General features: G+C 39.1%; 1 protein-coding gene across 14 annotated transcripts in view; it reads right to left on the bottom strand.

Annotated features, from left to right (window-relative positions):
• HTR2C (5-hydroxytryptamine receptor 2C) overlaps positions 1 to 17,111 on the bottom strand; it is a 242,138-nt gene that overhangs the window by 117,976 nt on the left and 107,051 nt on the right. For 2 of the 14 annotated variants that reach the window (XM_054839532.1, XM_054839533.1), the window contains exons 2-3: positions 3,386 to 3,659; positions 1,921 to 2,080 (exon numbers count right to left, since the gene is read on the bottom strand). The exons of 10 other annotated variants lie outside the window; for them this stretch is intronic. The gene's annotated coding sequence lies outside the window, so the exon portion shown is untranslated. Of the gene's footprint in view, positions 1 to 1,920; positions 2,081 to 3,385; positions 3,660 to 4,459; positions 4,599 to 17,111 lie in introns of those variants that run through there. 2 more of the 14 variants (XM_054839528.1, XM_054839539.1) reach the window with 2 other exon arrangements.

A 17,111-nucleotide genomic window follows, 5' to 3' on the forward strand; every position in this document is an offset into this window, starting at 1 on the left:
CACTCAAAGCTGATGAATTGCATGGATTCTGGCTCAGAGCTTTGCTCCAGCATGCTAACCTCCGCTTTGTGGGTTAAACAATACTACATATACAGAACTAAATCCAAGACATCATCCACAGTTATGTACATGTGTAAATGTTAACCCTGAAAACTTATTTTCAAGCTTATGTAAACAGCCCTATAACTACAATACTTTTGATCAAGTTTAAGAACAAGTCAGTGCATTTTTGCCCACTGACACAACAGAACATAATTTTCCCCCCGTCACCGCCCCCCAAAAAAAATCAATTTGCTTTTGCTATGTCCCTTGTCACTGTGCCTGTCATAAAGAAGCCCCTGAACATCGGCTCAGAGAAACTCTCTAGAATACATTTATTTTGTCTCCAAAGAAAAAAACAACAACCCCAAAAAAGACTAGAAAATAAACTTCCCACCCTTTTACCAAGCCGTAACTGAATCAGAACTCCAGGTCTTAACCGCTTTCTGTTGTGCTCCTAACTATTTCATCTTGCGCAGGGCATTTCTGACTCCCCGTGCCACAGTGCTGTGACATGTATTGCACATGTGGACCTGAGCACAGAGGACATCCTGCTGCAGACTCCCCATCCCACAGAATAAAACACTTCAACTTCCTAAATCCAGACACCTGCTGTTTCATGCCACTCATCCAAGACCTAGAAATTTGGTCACTACTGCTTCATGATCACCTCGGCTATTACAAACATTTTCATTTTACGTGATCTGACATTACTTTGCGCTTCCTTCTTCTCTGACTTGCTATGATGGGTTTAGAAGGGTGGCTGATAAAGCATTAATACATTTATCTGTTTTTATGCAAACAGAAACAGCGAACTTGCTTTTTCATGCACTGGAATTAAAGTCAATGTCATCACAAGAATATGTTAACATAGTAAAATCTCTGATGAATAATTCAGGCTCTTAGGAGTGAAACACTAAAGGAGACATTTTCAGATGACTGTGTTGACAGGCTCTGATGTCCAATATGTTCAACACAATGGAGAATGAGTTGGAAAGCCCATGAATGTCATTTTTCTAGTTCATTTACTTCTCATTAATAATAAACGGCATCATGTATTCATTTTAAATTCCCTACCGGAGAGACTGGAACATTCATGCTAGGAATGAAAAGTGCATCACAATGACGTCAATACCCAGATGTAGGAATGAGTCAGTCATGTGCTTTTGACCGAGAGAACATTGAGAAGAGTTAAGAAAAAAAATCCCAGTATGAACACAATATTTACAATACGGAGAAACCACGTGTGAGTTACACCACATGTGAATTCTCTCCTCTGATGGCAAGTTCAGGTCAGTAAGAGATATGCATTAGGTACATGCTTTAGGGATGCCTTTAGGTACGTGCTAGCCTCTGGCCAGGGTCTCGGAGTCAATCTGCAAACAACAGGTTAACTAACTAACTCCTGTGTTTGTTTTCATGCAGCCTTTTATCCCTCCCAGGCTAAGATTACATAAAGTTGAAAGTGATCTTCCTGGATCTCAAAGATTTTAAGTGTTGGCCCACTGACTCCGATTTTGCAAATAGAGACCAGGCAAATGCATCACAAACATGAACAGCAAAGCGTTAAGTTTCTTTATGCCAAACAAATCATTGAAAGTCTCCCTCACTCCCCCAAGATGCTCAATAGTCAAGCTCATCCAATCAGTCATAATTTTAAATAATTTGTGATTTATGTAATCACACAGAGGTCTGTTGAGCGCAATTAACCTATACTGATATATCTCTCAGAAAAAAACTTTCATTATTGCATTTCTAATTAGTAAATAGCAGATTTCTCTAATTGCTAGAGAAACAGAGCTCACCCATCATAGCAACAACCCTGCAGGTCAGTAGGCTGTACAGCACAAGAGAAAACAGGCAGCTCAGCAAGGCACGTACCCCAAATGGCACAGTCTTTTCACAAAGTGGACACATTGCACATCCCTTTATCACGTGCCTCAAAGTCGTTCCTCAGGTGGGGACATCTCACAAGCTGCTGAAAGCTCAGACCTGCCAACCCCCTTGTTTGCACCAAGACTGCTGGCCTTTCTCTGAAATACTGAGCAAAGCAAAGCAGAGTTATAAATTGAGGTGGGCGTTGCTTAACTGCCTCAAGCATCCATTGGCGGCTGCCAAGGCAATATAAAACCATTCTTCACACACATCCAGTAAGAGGTTTCCCCTGGGCCACCCAGGACTCAAGGACAAACAGACACATTAATGGGATGGTGTTACCCATCCTAGCAAATCACCCTTTTTAAGGGGAAAACCAAGCTCTTTGTCCCCTTCCTAGCACTGTGAACTTCTCCCAATCCACCCACACTCATACTGGTAACTCCTGGCACACAGGAGCCTCTTTCTAGTTACAAACACCAAGGCGGAGCCAAAGACAGCTGGCAACATGGCAGCTGGTTTGCAAAGTTTCAGCTTTCCTTTGGCTTTAAGTCAAATGTGTACAGAAAATAGATGTCACAAATCCCAAAGCTGAAGCACAGACCAACAGTGTCTAGATTTGTGCAAGATGGAAGTCCCTACAGACTGGATTTTCAAAGGCTTTTTGCCAACCAGTGCAATATTAAAAGATAGCTATCAGTAGCTGAAAGCCTTGAAGGTCTGGCTTGGTGGCTGTCCACATCAGTGCACCATGAGAAACATTTTCAAACTCAGCCTCTTATACATAGCGTTGTCTTTCCAACATTACAAAATTAAACTGCATCACAACTGTAGTATAAAACTAATTTAATGTTTTGACCATAAACCCATGACTATGACAAAAGGTAATTTAAAATTACCTTTTGTATGATTTCGATAGGAGCTTATTATCTAAATGTCAGATGCAATCAACATTACCTTTTGGTATATCCCAGTGTACATGATTTATTTGTGGTAATGTTCCATAATTACAGCTGATATAAAATGACTAATCAACTTCACATTTTTACACTAATTCATCACAGTCAACCATTCTATTTGCAACTTCCACCCTGTTTGCTATTTAACAGATTTTTAAAAGCAGTTGAATGATCCTTAAATAAGCCAGTGAAGCACGGTCCTTCATGTAGATTTTTATTTATATGTGTGTATATATATACACACACACCCCCCTACACACACAGAGAACTGACCAATGCTTTCTGCTTGCCCATTAAAGTATTTTACAAACTTGAAAAAGTGGCTGATTTTCCATGCAATTCACAGCAGGCAAAATGATTGAATATTTGACAAGTGACAGAAATTAAGACAGTTTCTACTTCCTTTCAGCTCGTGTCATTTATTTTATTGGATTACAGTTATTAGAAGCTGGGGGAGGAAAGTGGGCAGAAGGGGGATTAAGTTTAGTTGTTCAGTCAACAATATAACTTACTCATTTTGGCACGCACCACAGTGCCTATTTTTACACAGCCCATCGCTCAGCTCTCCCCAAGATGTGCCTTCACCCACACACCACTTGTGCACTGTACAAGTCACATTCCTTACGTAATGGCAACATTTTGTCTCGGATACGTAGGCTTGTGCCAGAACATGTGAAAGGGGGAGCAGACTCGTAGAAAGGAATGAGCTGGAGGCACCAACACAGGGCACGAGGAGTGGGCTCGCTGCAGCTCCCGGCTGGAGGCCTGCTGATGGCTTTGAAGGTCCTCAATAAAAGCAAAGAGGAAAAAAATAAGCATCGCTGATACAACCTTGAAAGCACAAATCAAAACCAGTCAGTATGGTATGCAAGAATTTATGGCATGAAAACCTCTTTCGTATCATTCAAAATAGACAGCAGAGTTTTTCAATGCTTTTTTTTTTTCAAGTTCCTCCATGACAATACCATATCATGCTATTAGTAATATATTGCTATAATTCTGTGCTTTGGCACCACTGATTTTTGCTCCCTACAAAAATAAAGTTTAAAATTAAAGGGAATTTCTCCTTTTTCCTATAATTTAAAAGCTATAATTATAAAATAGATATTTCAAACTTCAGCCAATCACATGGCTTGCTCCCTCACATTATTTAAAAAAGGATCAATTTACAAAAGAAATGAAAACTAAAGTCAAACCAGCTTTTTAGTGAGTTTTTTTGCAAAAATATATGCTGTTATTGCTCATGTGAAAATCCTAAAGAGGAAGTTAAAACTAGCTCAATAAATCATTTTACCTGGTGAAACTATGTGCTTGAGTATATATTTCATATAACCATTTAAAACTGATGTTTTTTCTTTCTTGTACATCGGTTAACAAACATGATTACTTCTCTATTTCAAAACTTTCATAAATACCATTCTAGATATTTTAAGCAGTTCATACTCAAAATATGAAAGATTAAAATTACCTATATTTGCCTTTATGTATTACTGATACAGGAAACAGAAGGAAAAAAGCCCCATATGTCAGTATAGAAAAATACAAAATATATATTAAACAAAATATATATTAAACACTAAACTTACATGTCTTATAAAAGAGCAAAGAGACCGGTGGAATTGGAAAAACTCAGGACTTCAAAGGCTGTAAGATGACTGTTGTCCCATTCCTCCAGGACACACACTGTAACCTCTTACTTTGCTCTACTGACTACTCAGCAGCTTGACACCAACTCACTAACTTCTCTGCACAAGTCCATGACATGACTTCTAAAAAATTTATAAAGAGCAGATGAGATGCATGATCATGTTGTCCACAATTACTTTGCAGATTACTGTCAACAAGATTCAGCACTGAATACATTCAGAGAAAGGTCAGTTAAACATGCTGAAATATCATTATTAAATGATATAACAATTTAGATGACAAGCACAACAGACAGCTTTCTAGATATCCTGCAAGGAAACCAGCATGCTTTTCTGTGCTATCTAGAGAAACAAATGCATACAAATAACTAATAATAGTAAAGCAGAGTCATTGAGTAATTCAAAAGATATAGTGGCTCTCCTTCCTACAGAGATTAAAATTATATAACAAAAATAAGATAGTAATGAGCTAATTCCATCATTGTCATTATTATTAGCCTGTACAGTTTATGTAAAAGTTAACAAGGGTTGTCAAGACAGTTAGATGATAAAGCATATGCAGCAGACAGATTGGTTCAATTTAGCATATGAATTTACATTTTAGCTAAAGACAATGATTTAAATATGAATTTCATTTGAATTAAAATATACAAAAGGATTTTCATGAAAAGACCTTGTTCCCTATAGATCTATATGAAAAAAGCTAACATCAAAATAGAGTTATTTTAGCAGATTTCTTTCTAAAAAGACAGGAGATGGATTATATGAAAGTGAATGAGCATGGCAAAGTAAACTTCAAATACTTTATGCTATGCTTTTCCTAGGGCCATGGACAGCCTCCAACACATCTTGCTTCGGTGAATACCCGCATGCGAAGACCTGTGTGGTCCTCCCAGCCTCATCCCTCCACAGAGCAAAGCTGCACATGAGACAGGGCACTGCCTGCTCCTCCCAGCCCTTGAGTGAAGGGACTCACTGTGGGATGGCACAAGTGGAGCAAATCAGCTTCATGCAATGGACCATCAGCTCCGATAAAAACAACCCCTGATTTACACTGACATGAGCAAATTGGGTTGTTAATGCTCTGGGTGATGCCAGCATTGGCACAGATGATCTGTTAGGGAAGATCCATCATCAAACAAGCTGGAAGTTGGGCTCTGCTTTTTTTTTTTTTTTTTTTTTTGACTTGTGGGGAGCCTGCTCTTCGTAGAGGACCCTATCTGGCTTCTGGACATCAGGGCAAGTGCTGCCAAAGGTCCCCCAGGAGAGCTGGCATGGCATGACCCTTTAGAAACAACCCATAGCCCAGCAGGGGCCTGCAGACTATAAAATATTTAATTTTTGTAGTTTTTTATTTAATCTCAATAACTCAATAAGGTGCAATAGTGTCTGCTTTTTTCAGGCCCTGTGGAGCAGTATGAATATCCTCTGGGGCTTTTTTCCATTTCTGTAGAAATCATATCATCTTCTATAAAGTCTAGACACAATTTTTACAATGTAAGCTCTAATTAGGCACCAATGCTGTTGTTTCCAGAACAGACAGCTGTTGTCAGCAAAGCAACACTGTGCATCTGGAACAATTTAATATATTATTTGAATAGGGTTTTAGTTTTAGAAAAGTACAAACTTAAGGTCAATTCTATGGATATAGAAAATCTGGCTGCTTCAGGCAAACAGAAATGCTGATATGTTTTGTCATATCATTTGAACATCCTTGGAATAATATTGGTATTACCTCCATACACAAAGTACACTGCAGAATACAATAGGAAGGTAAGCTCTGAAAACAGACAAAAGAGTACCTCAAAACAAAATCAATTACTTCAGCACTGCTAATTATGATGTCATTGAAAGACATAATTCAGCCGGAAGAAAAGATCGATTGGAAAGGGAAAAAAAAACTAACTGTGGCAATACTCAAAATGGAAACACCTTAAAAACTGCAAGGCATTTTCACGATGCCTTAGGAAACCACCAGACAACTCGTCCTGCACTTCAGAACATCCTATATCCATGCTATGTCCCCAGCCAAATTGTGCAACCCATGCAGTTCCTTAGGCAGACCCTATAGCAAAGTATGATGGTTTTGGCTCTCTTTTTCAGACATCTTTATTTCTGCTCCTGCATCGCATACATCTGTGTTGCTCTCCTTGATGACTAGGGGTGTAGACAGGATTTCCCACTGAAGTTCATCCAGTGCATGTGAACGGATGAAAAAACACTCAACTGGAAATTGTGAAGAGAAAAAAAACAGAAGCCAACCTCATCTTCAGCAACACCATGCTACGATCACATGCAATTGCTACTGCATTGAAGTTCCTCATTTCCGTAAGGTGCCTACAGCCATTTTCCTACCGTTCATTGCAAGCCTTCATGGTGTGGATGACATCAAAGTATTAAATCTTTTTTCTTACTCTACCAACATAAAATAATAAAATTGGGATTATGCATGCTGGCACACACACACAATGTGCATCTACAGGTCATAAAAGCAACAAATCCAGTAAATTGCAGTCACCGTTTTTGCCAAGCAAAAATGAAATACATCATCACTTCTAGAAACAACCAAATCCACTAAATCTTGAAAGTCAATCTTGGTTTTGTATAAAAAGTGATCTACATATTATTCTTTACAGCCAGCATGAATTTGAGGAAAAAGAGTATGAATTTTAATTACTGTGTTACTGAGAGATACTTAGTGGTAATTTAAAAGTGGTCTGTGTGCTTGCTTAAAGGTTTTACACAATTGCAAAGGAAGTGTTGCATTACAATTTATTACTGTATACTGAACTGAAAGTATACCTTTTGCAGAGTTGCTCTACTCCAAATATTTACTTGTCTGAAATACAAGATTTCAAATGACTGACTTTTTAGTAACCACTGACTTTTTAGTGCCCCACTATGTGCATTTCAGAGATAAGAAGGGGAAAGTAATTTTAAATGAGAACTGTGACCTATGGCAGAATAAAGCTTACTCACACATGGAAGTCCAGGTGGAGCTGAGAGTGTATCACAGGCATGGAGATTTAGGCAGCGGTGAGAACTAAATTCAACTAAAAATAGCAGCACAGAGAAATCAAGATCAATATGTAGATGGAAAAAAAAAATGTACAAAGCACATAGGATAAAAGGAAGGACTGGGAAAACATGATTTAGGAGGGCACCAGAAGCATGGAGAAACCCTTCATAGGGTAAGGAAGACCATCTGCCACGCATGAGACTTCACTATCACTGGAGCTTGGCTATGGTTTCATGGAGACACCTACAGTGATTTTACAGTGTATAATAGAGATGTGAAAGAAGACCACAGCATGCATTGCTCTCACCACTCAGCCATGACAGTTAAGATTTTCTGACCACTCAGCTAACTATCCAGACTACAAATGCATAGAAATTGTGAGAAGAGAGTGTCTGAATTTGAGCCTTGCTTTCCTCCACAGTGCAAAGTTTTACTATGATGATAGATGCTTTCTAAGATTATTGTTTATTTATTTGCGCTAATCTTCTCTCTGAAATTTGAATTTACAATTTTATTTGTGGAACCAAGATGAAGAACAACATATTTTAAGAACAGAAAAAACAAATTCAGAGAGTTTATTATCCATGGTCTACCAATATAGACACAGATATCTCAATAGCAAAGCAACAAGAAGGCCTGAGGAGGGCACTTCACCATTTGAGTTTTCAGGCTCAGTCTCCATTTATAGGACTTTGCTTTGGAAAGGCTTTTGGGAAAAAAAAAATAATGAAAAGAGACAGAAAGGAAGGTTTGCTCATTAGCAATTCCTGCTGAGGCTGCATAAACCATAGATTTATAATGTTAATGTTTTCTGCTTCCATAGATATGACAAATATATAGCTTGTAATTACAAAAGTGAGATATAACTAATGACACAGTTGAGTTTTAGATAACGAGACAGTATCTTGGAAAGCATAATTTGAGCATCAAGGGTGAATCTGAGGCCATTTCAGTGCCACTACTTTTCTAATGGCTCCAAGATTTCCATTTGTTAGGATAATAAAAACAAACAAACAAACAAACAAAACCCAAAAAAACCCCAAGTTAAGACCTAGTAAAAATTCAAGTAAGTGTTGAGGTTGCTTTATGTCTCTGAAAATCTCTCTCTATTGCACAGATTAAAGAATGATGGTGCAGTGCCAGTAAAAGAAGTGGAGTGTAGCAGGAAGAGAAGCATCTGCCGAAGTAGAGAAGTGACAGAGCAAAACCAAGGAAAAAAAGGGAGATGAGACCTGCAACACAGCACTACCAAAATCTAGCTCATTTTCCAGCCCCACTGAAGTGTACTGACATGGGAATCCAAAGATGTTCAGCTGAGGAAAGAGGTGAAATCATACTGCATTGAACAGTTAAAATACCCTTTGTGGTGCAAGCCCCAAATGCTTATGAATTAGTTGTACAAAATCAAGGGCAATGAAGATAAACTCTTTTTGAAAACTTATGGCAAATCTGAATTATGACTGCTTTGTACAGTAAAGAGAAACAATGGTGAAACAGAAACTGAGAATCAAAAACATCTTTCTGGTTGCCTTTATAAATTCACAGTTACATTCTGGTTTGGGGGAAGTCCATCAGGACCACTTCACTCTCTGCGTTGCACCATTCCTACAAAGGCAGCTCTATTATTTCTCATAAGTAAAATTTATTTTTCCTCTTGGCTGATGGGATGACGGCATATCAGTAATTTATCTTCGTCTGTAGAAACGCTTCCTGACACTGCTTCATGATGTGTTCTTTAAATGATGCTACTTTCCACTCTTCCATTATCTCTTTTGGCTGTACATCAGTGCTGCTCCATGGGGCTCTCATCCTACTGTTCTTACTCAGGCAAGACTCCAGCAATGCCTCTAACATCCCCATACAAGCAGGCTCACTACACACAAGAGACATTTTATTCCTTCATTATTGAAAAACCAAGAGGGAAACAGTTTTCTCTTTCCCACTTACAGCATTGCATTCAAAAGACCCAATATTATGAAGTGCCTACTTCAAAGTCCTTCCTCTTAGTTCCAGTCTCTCTCCCACAGTTCCTCTGGTATGGTGGAAGATACTTTTTATTAATTCTCCTCTATACCAAAGATAATGTTTTTTTACTACAAGAAAGATGGGCAAAACCATCATCTAAGTGAACCAGAAAGCACAGTTACAAACCTAAAGCTGCCCAGGGCAAGGGCTCTCTCCATGCCTGATGGCAAAGTACCAAGCAAGGGTACCCTGTTGGGTGGGAAACAGGTCTGAAAGCAAATCTGTGCTTCAGACAGAAGGAACCACCCCACAACACCACCAGGCAGAATAAGCCAAGACTGCTGTAATAGGCAGTCAATGTTTTCCAGGTATGTGGATATCAGTATATGAAAGGTACTAATGATATCCGATTAACCATTCACTCCTGGAGCATCCAGCCTGGTTCACTGCCAGTTTATTCCTTTTTGTCCCTTTGCATTCAGCTTACTCTCTCTTCATCTTACTCTGCCCCACTTTAACACATAAGCTATAAGCTTCCCAGACACAAGCTGGCTGAAGTCAACTGGGACCAGTTTCAGGGAGTATAGCTTTGCTACTTGTGCCAAGCTCTCCCCCAGAGGTCCTCTTTACAATTTGGACAAATAGTTTCCAAATAGTCAAACTGTTTTGTTTTGGTAAACATTTAATAAAGGTTTAATTAACTGAGGAGAGGGACAGGAGTGGGAGAACTATAAAAATGGAAACCACATTTTCTCTGCAATGCAACTTAGTTTTGAAGAACCTTCCAAAGCCATTCACTTCTTAGGAATGAGTTTTCTGCAGAATAGCTCCTTTGTGACCCATTGAGAAAGCACAGATCTAGCAAATACATTATAATCATTTTGCATGTGGTTAATTTCCATGAATTTTCAAGTGAAAGTGAATCCTAAGGGGCAAAAAGTAACCTCATATTAAAAAAAAAAATCTAGATGGACTTTGGACAGATTCTTTTCTATATTATTAACATTTGCATAAATTTTCTGAACAGCATGGAATGTGTGCTGGGAAGAAACAAGGGGATAATCTGTCTGCATTTTCCCTGCAGTTTGTCAATTTTATCACTTGGACCACACCATAATCTGAACCAGTATCAGCATCGTCAGCATCTTTTGCTATATATCTGATTTTTTCCAGCAAGTCATTTGAACCCATGGAGCAGTATCCACCAATAACTGTAGAGTCCTAACTATGACTCAGTATCACTTCTAAAGATGTATTTTTGGACATTGACAACAGTGACACTGATCCTATAGAACAGATTAACGGCTGGATGCGCTGATTAACATCCCAGTGCAAGTCCTTACATTAAAAAAAAAAAAAACAAAAACAAACCAAAAACAACTAAAAAAAACAGTCCAGAGGAGTTGGAACATTTACAAAACTGGAGCCAACAAGCCACAGTAAGGGCACCATTTTGCTTATTCATATTTAACACATTCGATCCAGTCCAGGTATCCCCTTACACCATGTATTCGTTTTTTATTAGTCTAACAATCCATCTTCTACTGCTGCCTAATATTCTTTACCCACACTGAGTCAATACAGCTGTTGCTATCACTTTGCACTTAAAAGAATCATTTCTGAAGGACTGAATGAAATACTCAAATTCACATTCAACCATGTGTCACTTTTCCCATCCCTGGTGCTAAACATGTCCGTTAACTCTTGCTTTCCAATGAGTCTGTTCGGAGATCCTTCCCACAGCCCACATACACTTAATTCTAGTGTTTAGGCTTTTCTCTGGCACTCAGTTCCATGTGATTTAATTTCCTGTCCCTCCCAGTCCATCCTACTACCTTTATTACCTAACAGCCTCAAGATCCTTCCAATCAGCTCCCTATTCTCTAAAGATTACTCTTTTGGCTCTTCCTAGGAGCACATCCCACTGCAGACTCCCTACACTGACTTTGAGCATTCACGATATATAATATATACATGTATATAATAATATATATACATATATATTAATCTGCCCACTTCCACAAAAGTGCCTACAGTTCTCCCACAATTACCTCCAGAAGTTCTGAGACACCAACCTCAGAGGAGATCTCTGAGGCACCAGTCTCAGAAACACATAACAGTACACTACTTGGTGGATCACTTCGGGAAAAAATGATTCATTTTGTCTGAGATTATGAACTTTGCCTCTTCATCAAGAAAACAGCCACTGCTTGAACAGGACAATGAGTAGTCATATCATCAGGAAAGCCAGTTTGCTTGCAAACACCTGCAGGTTTAAATAACAGAAACTTTTCAGCATCAGACAGATGTGCAAACAGGAGTTTAAAGAACACTGAAAGTTGATGAAGAATGTTCAACAGTTGAATGACACAAACCGCAAGTGTTACAGGAGAGAGAGATGAAAAAGAAGAGGCACTTTTGTATTTTGAAGAGATGTGAGCTGGCGCAGCACGCCACAAGATCAGTACGTTTTGAAGTCTGAAAGGCCGCCCATGGAAATCACAAAGGGCACTGCAGAGCAGACATGCCTGTGAGTCAGTGGAAAGGTAAACAGCTGCCTATTTGCATCTGATGATCTCTAGAGTGAGGGATAACTGTTTTAGGGAGCCAGGAAAATATGTGCCTCCCTGAGATGAAATGTCACAATCTGGTAATGCCCAACAGAGGGAGAGCACAAGGGAAAGGCTGTTGCAATAGCACCAGGAATACTCAAAGACCTGCACCCTACAGCAACCGAACTGCCAAAGTCCCTTCCCAAAAGGATTACAAAAGGTCTGCATCAAGTGTTACCTTCACTGGTATTTTAGGAAAAACAGTTCCCATGTTCAGGAAATGCACAGGATAGGAGTGTAGATCCAGACATAGCTGCTTGCTATATCCAAGTAGGGAAGGGACCCAACCGGGCTACAGCATCTTTTGTCGTGAGTAATCCCACCACAAAGGAAAAGGAATATGGAGTTTCTTAGATATTTTGCAGGTTAGAGATGGGGAGCACATCACATACAAGCTGGTAGTTGTGCTCCACACCCTGACAACCAGCTCCTGCTTTGGCTTGCAAAGATGAAGCCCTCAGCAACAAGGAATACAACTTTAAAAACAGGAGTGGAAGCCTACAGCATGACAAACAGGCAATTATTTCTTTAAATGCATTGCATTCATTGCAGCCCCAAGCTTGCCAGAGGCACAACATAAACTTCTCCACTGCTGTATTTTTATGAGCCTCAGGGATGTCTCTGCTAGGAGCAGCAATCTAGCAGTAGAAAGGTGCAGGGCAAATTCCATTAGCACGTAGATACCAGAATGGCAGAGGCTAGAGAAAATGCAAGAGCAGGTAAGTAAATCAAGTGCATAGATTAGATACAAAGAATAAAGTCCAGATTCCCTCCATTTTGACCAAAAATTGTTATCAAAGGACTCCCACATTTTCCTTCCAGCCAAAACACTCTATTAATACAATATTCTGAGAGCCACCCTTAACAACTGCACAAGGAACTGAGCTGTGGTAGGCTATGGGGAACTGAGAGCTGGAGTAGTCTTCACTGCTTGTAATTCCTTGGTCTTAGGGTTTGGTTTTCTAGTCTTTAAACACAACTAGAACAGAACTCAATTCAGTTGTCAGTAGGAATTAAGGACAGCTGAAAAACAGAAAGGATAGGAAAAAAAAAACAACCCAAAAAAACCACATTTGCAAGAAAACTGTAAACTTAGCAAAAGCATACAGATCATCAGCAAATATGCTGCTGCCTATCTCTGTGTCTTTCTTCATACACTCACATTGTAAATTTTGTTTCCCAGGTTGTTGTGCAACCATTTAGAAGAGAGCTCAGCCCCAAAGAAAATGACCAAGCCCATTCATAAACACTCATTAGAACAACAGCAAGGACTCCAATGCCTGGTTTACGTGGAAGGGTAAGGATCATTAATGGGAATAAAAACATAGGCAAAACTAACTTTTTTAGTCTCATTTTGTCAGCCACTGATCTGCTGCTCCAGCATAGGCACCAGCTACGGCAGTTGGTTGCCAATACTTCAGTTTGATCCAGGAACTAACACCCCACCAGAAACTCCCCAGAGATCTGACTTTGATAACTTGAATTAAAAACAACAAAATAGCCGAACCACCTACAAATCAAAACAACTGCAACCAATCCTAATGGCCCCAGAGGACTCCTCATAACATTTTCTAGTCTCAGTACAGTTTATCCCTGACCAGAAAACTGGGAATATATACATCTGCACACCGCTACACAGGAAAGAGAGGAGTTGAGGAAAAACTGTGGCACTGTATGCTTCAAGAGACCCTCAGACCTCACCCACTGCAGATGACATGCTGGCTATCATAGAAAACATGTGATAAATCTTCTCTCATCCTTCGCCCATGTACTGGCCTCCCATTCTGGCCCTCAGCTCGCCCCAGCTGTGCCAACATAGCTCTCCTGGGAGCCACACTACAACTCAGGAATGATCCCCCCCTGAAAATAACTTATGGTTTCCTCACCACAGCAAAACTTTACTTTTAACCCCTCAGCAGTCACACAAATGCATCCCTCATTTGAGGAGTCAACACACCGTGGCACCTGGGAGGAGCTTCTCCAAGTATTTGTGTGAAGTCTGAACTGACTGGAAGACCACTGGTTATATTTAATTCAGGTACCTTTTCTAATTTTTTTTTTTTTAATTTTAATTCAGGTTGGGGGGTTTTTTGGATGTTGAGCTTTTTTAAATATAGACCATCAGGTTTGGAAACACGAGCCCATGCTACAAAATTCATTTTCAGCTGTGCTGTGCTGCATTTCTAGAATTGCCAAGGTCCCATCTTCTGTCTTCCTCTGTCACACTCTGAGACTATTCCTTCCCAACACAATCATTCACATTTCCATTTTTATTTTATTATACTCAGATATGATGCAACCCGTATTTAACAATGCATTACCATTTTCAAGGGCAAATATTTTTCTGTAATCCCAACTATGTCATTATTCTCTTTCTATTAGACATACTTTAAATGTCAAAATCTCCCAGAACTAATCAAATATAAACCAAGCCTAGCAGGAGAAAGTGAGCTTGAAAGGGGTATTCCAGATGAAATAAAAATTTAAACGTCCTTTCTTTAAAAGAGACTTTGCCTATTATTTAATTTCCGTTCAGGTTTTGAAAAGATCTCCCAGGGACGACATATGGTAGACTGGGTTCCTGCCTGTCACAGCTCTGATGAAATTACCCCCAGTCAGGGACAGCACACATTATATAGCTAAATGATGATGAAGAATTAACCTGAACATTATGGAAGAGGAAGGGAGGAAACACATCATCACCAGCTCTGATTTTAGCCTCTCTTTTACTCCCAACAGGCCATCAGGAAAAATAAATGCACAAAGAAAATTTTATGAAAATGGAAGTATGTCAGCATTGGATGTTTGAGTGTTCTGAGACTAAGCTTGTGAGTTACCTTTTCTATAAATTCCTTTCCCTGTGCAGTTTGCCAGAGCTACCTTACTCTTCCAGTAGTGGTTTACTGGCAGCATTAATCTTACATTATGCACAAATAATTGGTTATCTTTTAATGCAGCTGTTAAAGTTTATCTGATACTACAATACACTTAACTAATTTTACATTTGTAGTACAAAAGTCTTTTTTGGGCTTGGTTTTGTGTTTTGGGGGTTTTTTGTGGGTTTGGGGGTTTTTGTGATGGGGTTTTTTTTAAACAAGAAGTCCCAAAGTAAAGCATGTCTCCATGTTGATATAATTCTCTTTAAAGTACTGAGCAATTTATATTGCTTTTTCTGTTTGAAGGTTTTAAAGTAGTAAACGAGTTCAACACAAAGCTTTTATTTTTCTGGCCTCTTAATCAGTTCAGAAAGCATTTCTCCATGGGAGCACAATTCAGTTTCTGACAAAGGTGCACCAACACCACAGATCCTTTCCTGGCTTAGCAAGGACAGCGTCTCAGCTGGATAAAATGAACAATCTCTTCTGGAATTCCAAAATTTTGATGCAATTCAATGAAGTAAATTGTTCAATTATTTTTAGGATCCAGCGCCTTCAGTGAGTAAGGAAGTACATCACATCTTAAGACATCTGCAGTCTCCTCCTAGACTGCAGCTGCAATCTTGCTTCCACTCCCAACTTGATCAGCCCATTTAGGTTACAAAAGAGACCCTGTGCATTGGTCCCCAAACACCGGTTAGTATGATTCTGTCCAATTTACCTCTTTCTTGATTCAGATAAAAAGTTTGATATATATTGTATATCCCCTTGCCAGGGTCTTCATAATCCAAAAACCTCTGATTTTCTCCTATTTTGGACATTAACTGATAAAAAATACATTTATTTTTGTAGGATAAGACTACAGCTATCTTGTCTGCAGAATGGTATTTTGGCCTGTATTTGCTACTAGGTTTAACACTGACTTGCTTTTTGGGAGCAGCTCTGGTGTGATCTTCGGGTGCTCTCACACAAACGGCAAAAAAATGATACCCTGTGTAGTGTTATTTAAACCTACAGCAACTTTGTAAATATCTATTCCTCCCTTAACATGCAGATGGAGATGAGTCAAAAGAGCTGACAGTGACTTCAAGTGGCTGACTTGAAAAAAGAGAATTTTCCCCTGTTCTGAGACAGGATAAAAAGCATATATAATCTTCCTTTTCTAGAAATCATCCAGCTGGGTTTTAACCTGTAGTGAATTAATCAGTGAAGCAGATTTCAGCCAGATATAATGCTTCACGGTCTCTGTAGTCTGAAAATATTTCCTAAGTCAAAATTCATTATTTATCTTTAAGCTCCTTTCCAACCCAAACCATTCTATGATTCTATGATTCTATGATTTACTTCTCTTATTTTCTGCAACAGCCAGATAATAATTCATGGAAACTCTCTTCATAACAATCTTTTATATATTGCAAAGTCACAGGAGCCCTCTTTAGTCTAAAGAAGCCCCGTTCCCTCAGCCTGTCCTCACCAGTCACATATTCTGTAGCTCCCATCCCTCAACCCTTTGGACACTTCCATTTGTCTGCAGATTTCTAAAAGATGAAGCATACAACTGTACCTCTCTAGGATAATACCGAAACTCTTGTGATCACCACTCTAAGCTTTTTAGTGGTGATGTGAAGCAGTTCCTTTATATCTGCACAGCATTCACAGAATCAATGGACCTAAAAACCAAAAGTTTTTCACTCTAGTCAGTCAAGTCCCTGCTTACGGGAGCCCCATGCTGGATAGTCAATAAGAATGCCATTGGCAGGATTCCCCACTGCATATGCCTGCTGAGTTTACAGCTGATTTTAATGTACAGAAACTTTTCATGAATCTCTAAACCTTCCATACTACAATAGAGATCTTTATAGACATTCCCCTAATGTGCAGTGAATCCTATTACATTACTGCACCTTCCACCTCAATAAATTTTAAGATACTGATTTGGAAGATCATCTCCAGTATCACAAAAGGGCTCTGTTTATTAAAAGTTCACTCCCCTCTTCAACCTCCACACTAGTCCCAAATACCCATTTGCCATAGCTGTTCCCAAAGACAGACATATATTCATCAACTGAATAAGTTATTTTAGGCAAAAATGAAAAAGTGTTCCAAACTGTAAACTTCTT

This window comes from Grus americana, chromosome 12, assembly GCF_028858705.1.
Source record: "Grus americana isolate bGruAme1 chromosome 12, bGruAme1.mat, whole genome shotgun sequence".
In the NCBI taxonomy this organism is placed as follows: domain Eukaryota; kingdom Metazoa; phylum Chordata; class Aves; order Gruiformes; family Gruidae; genus Grus; species Grus americana.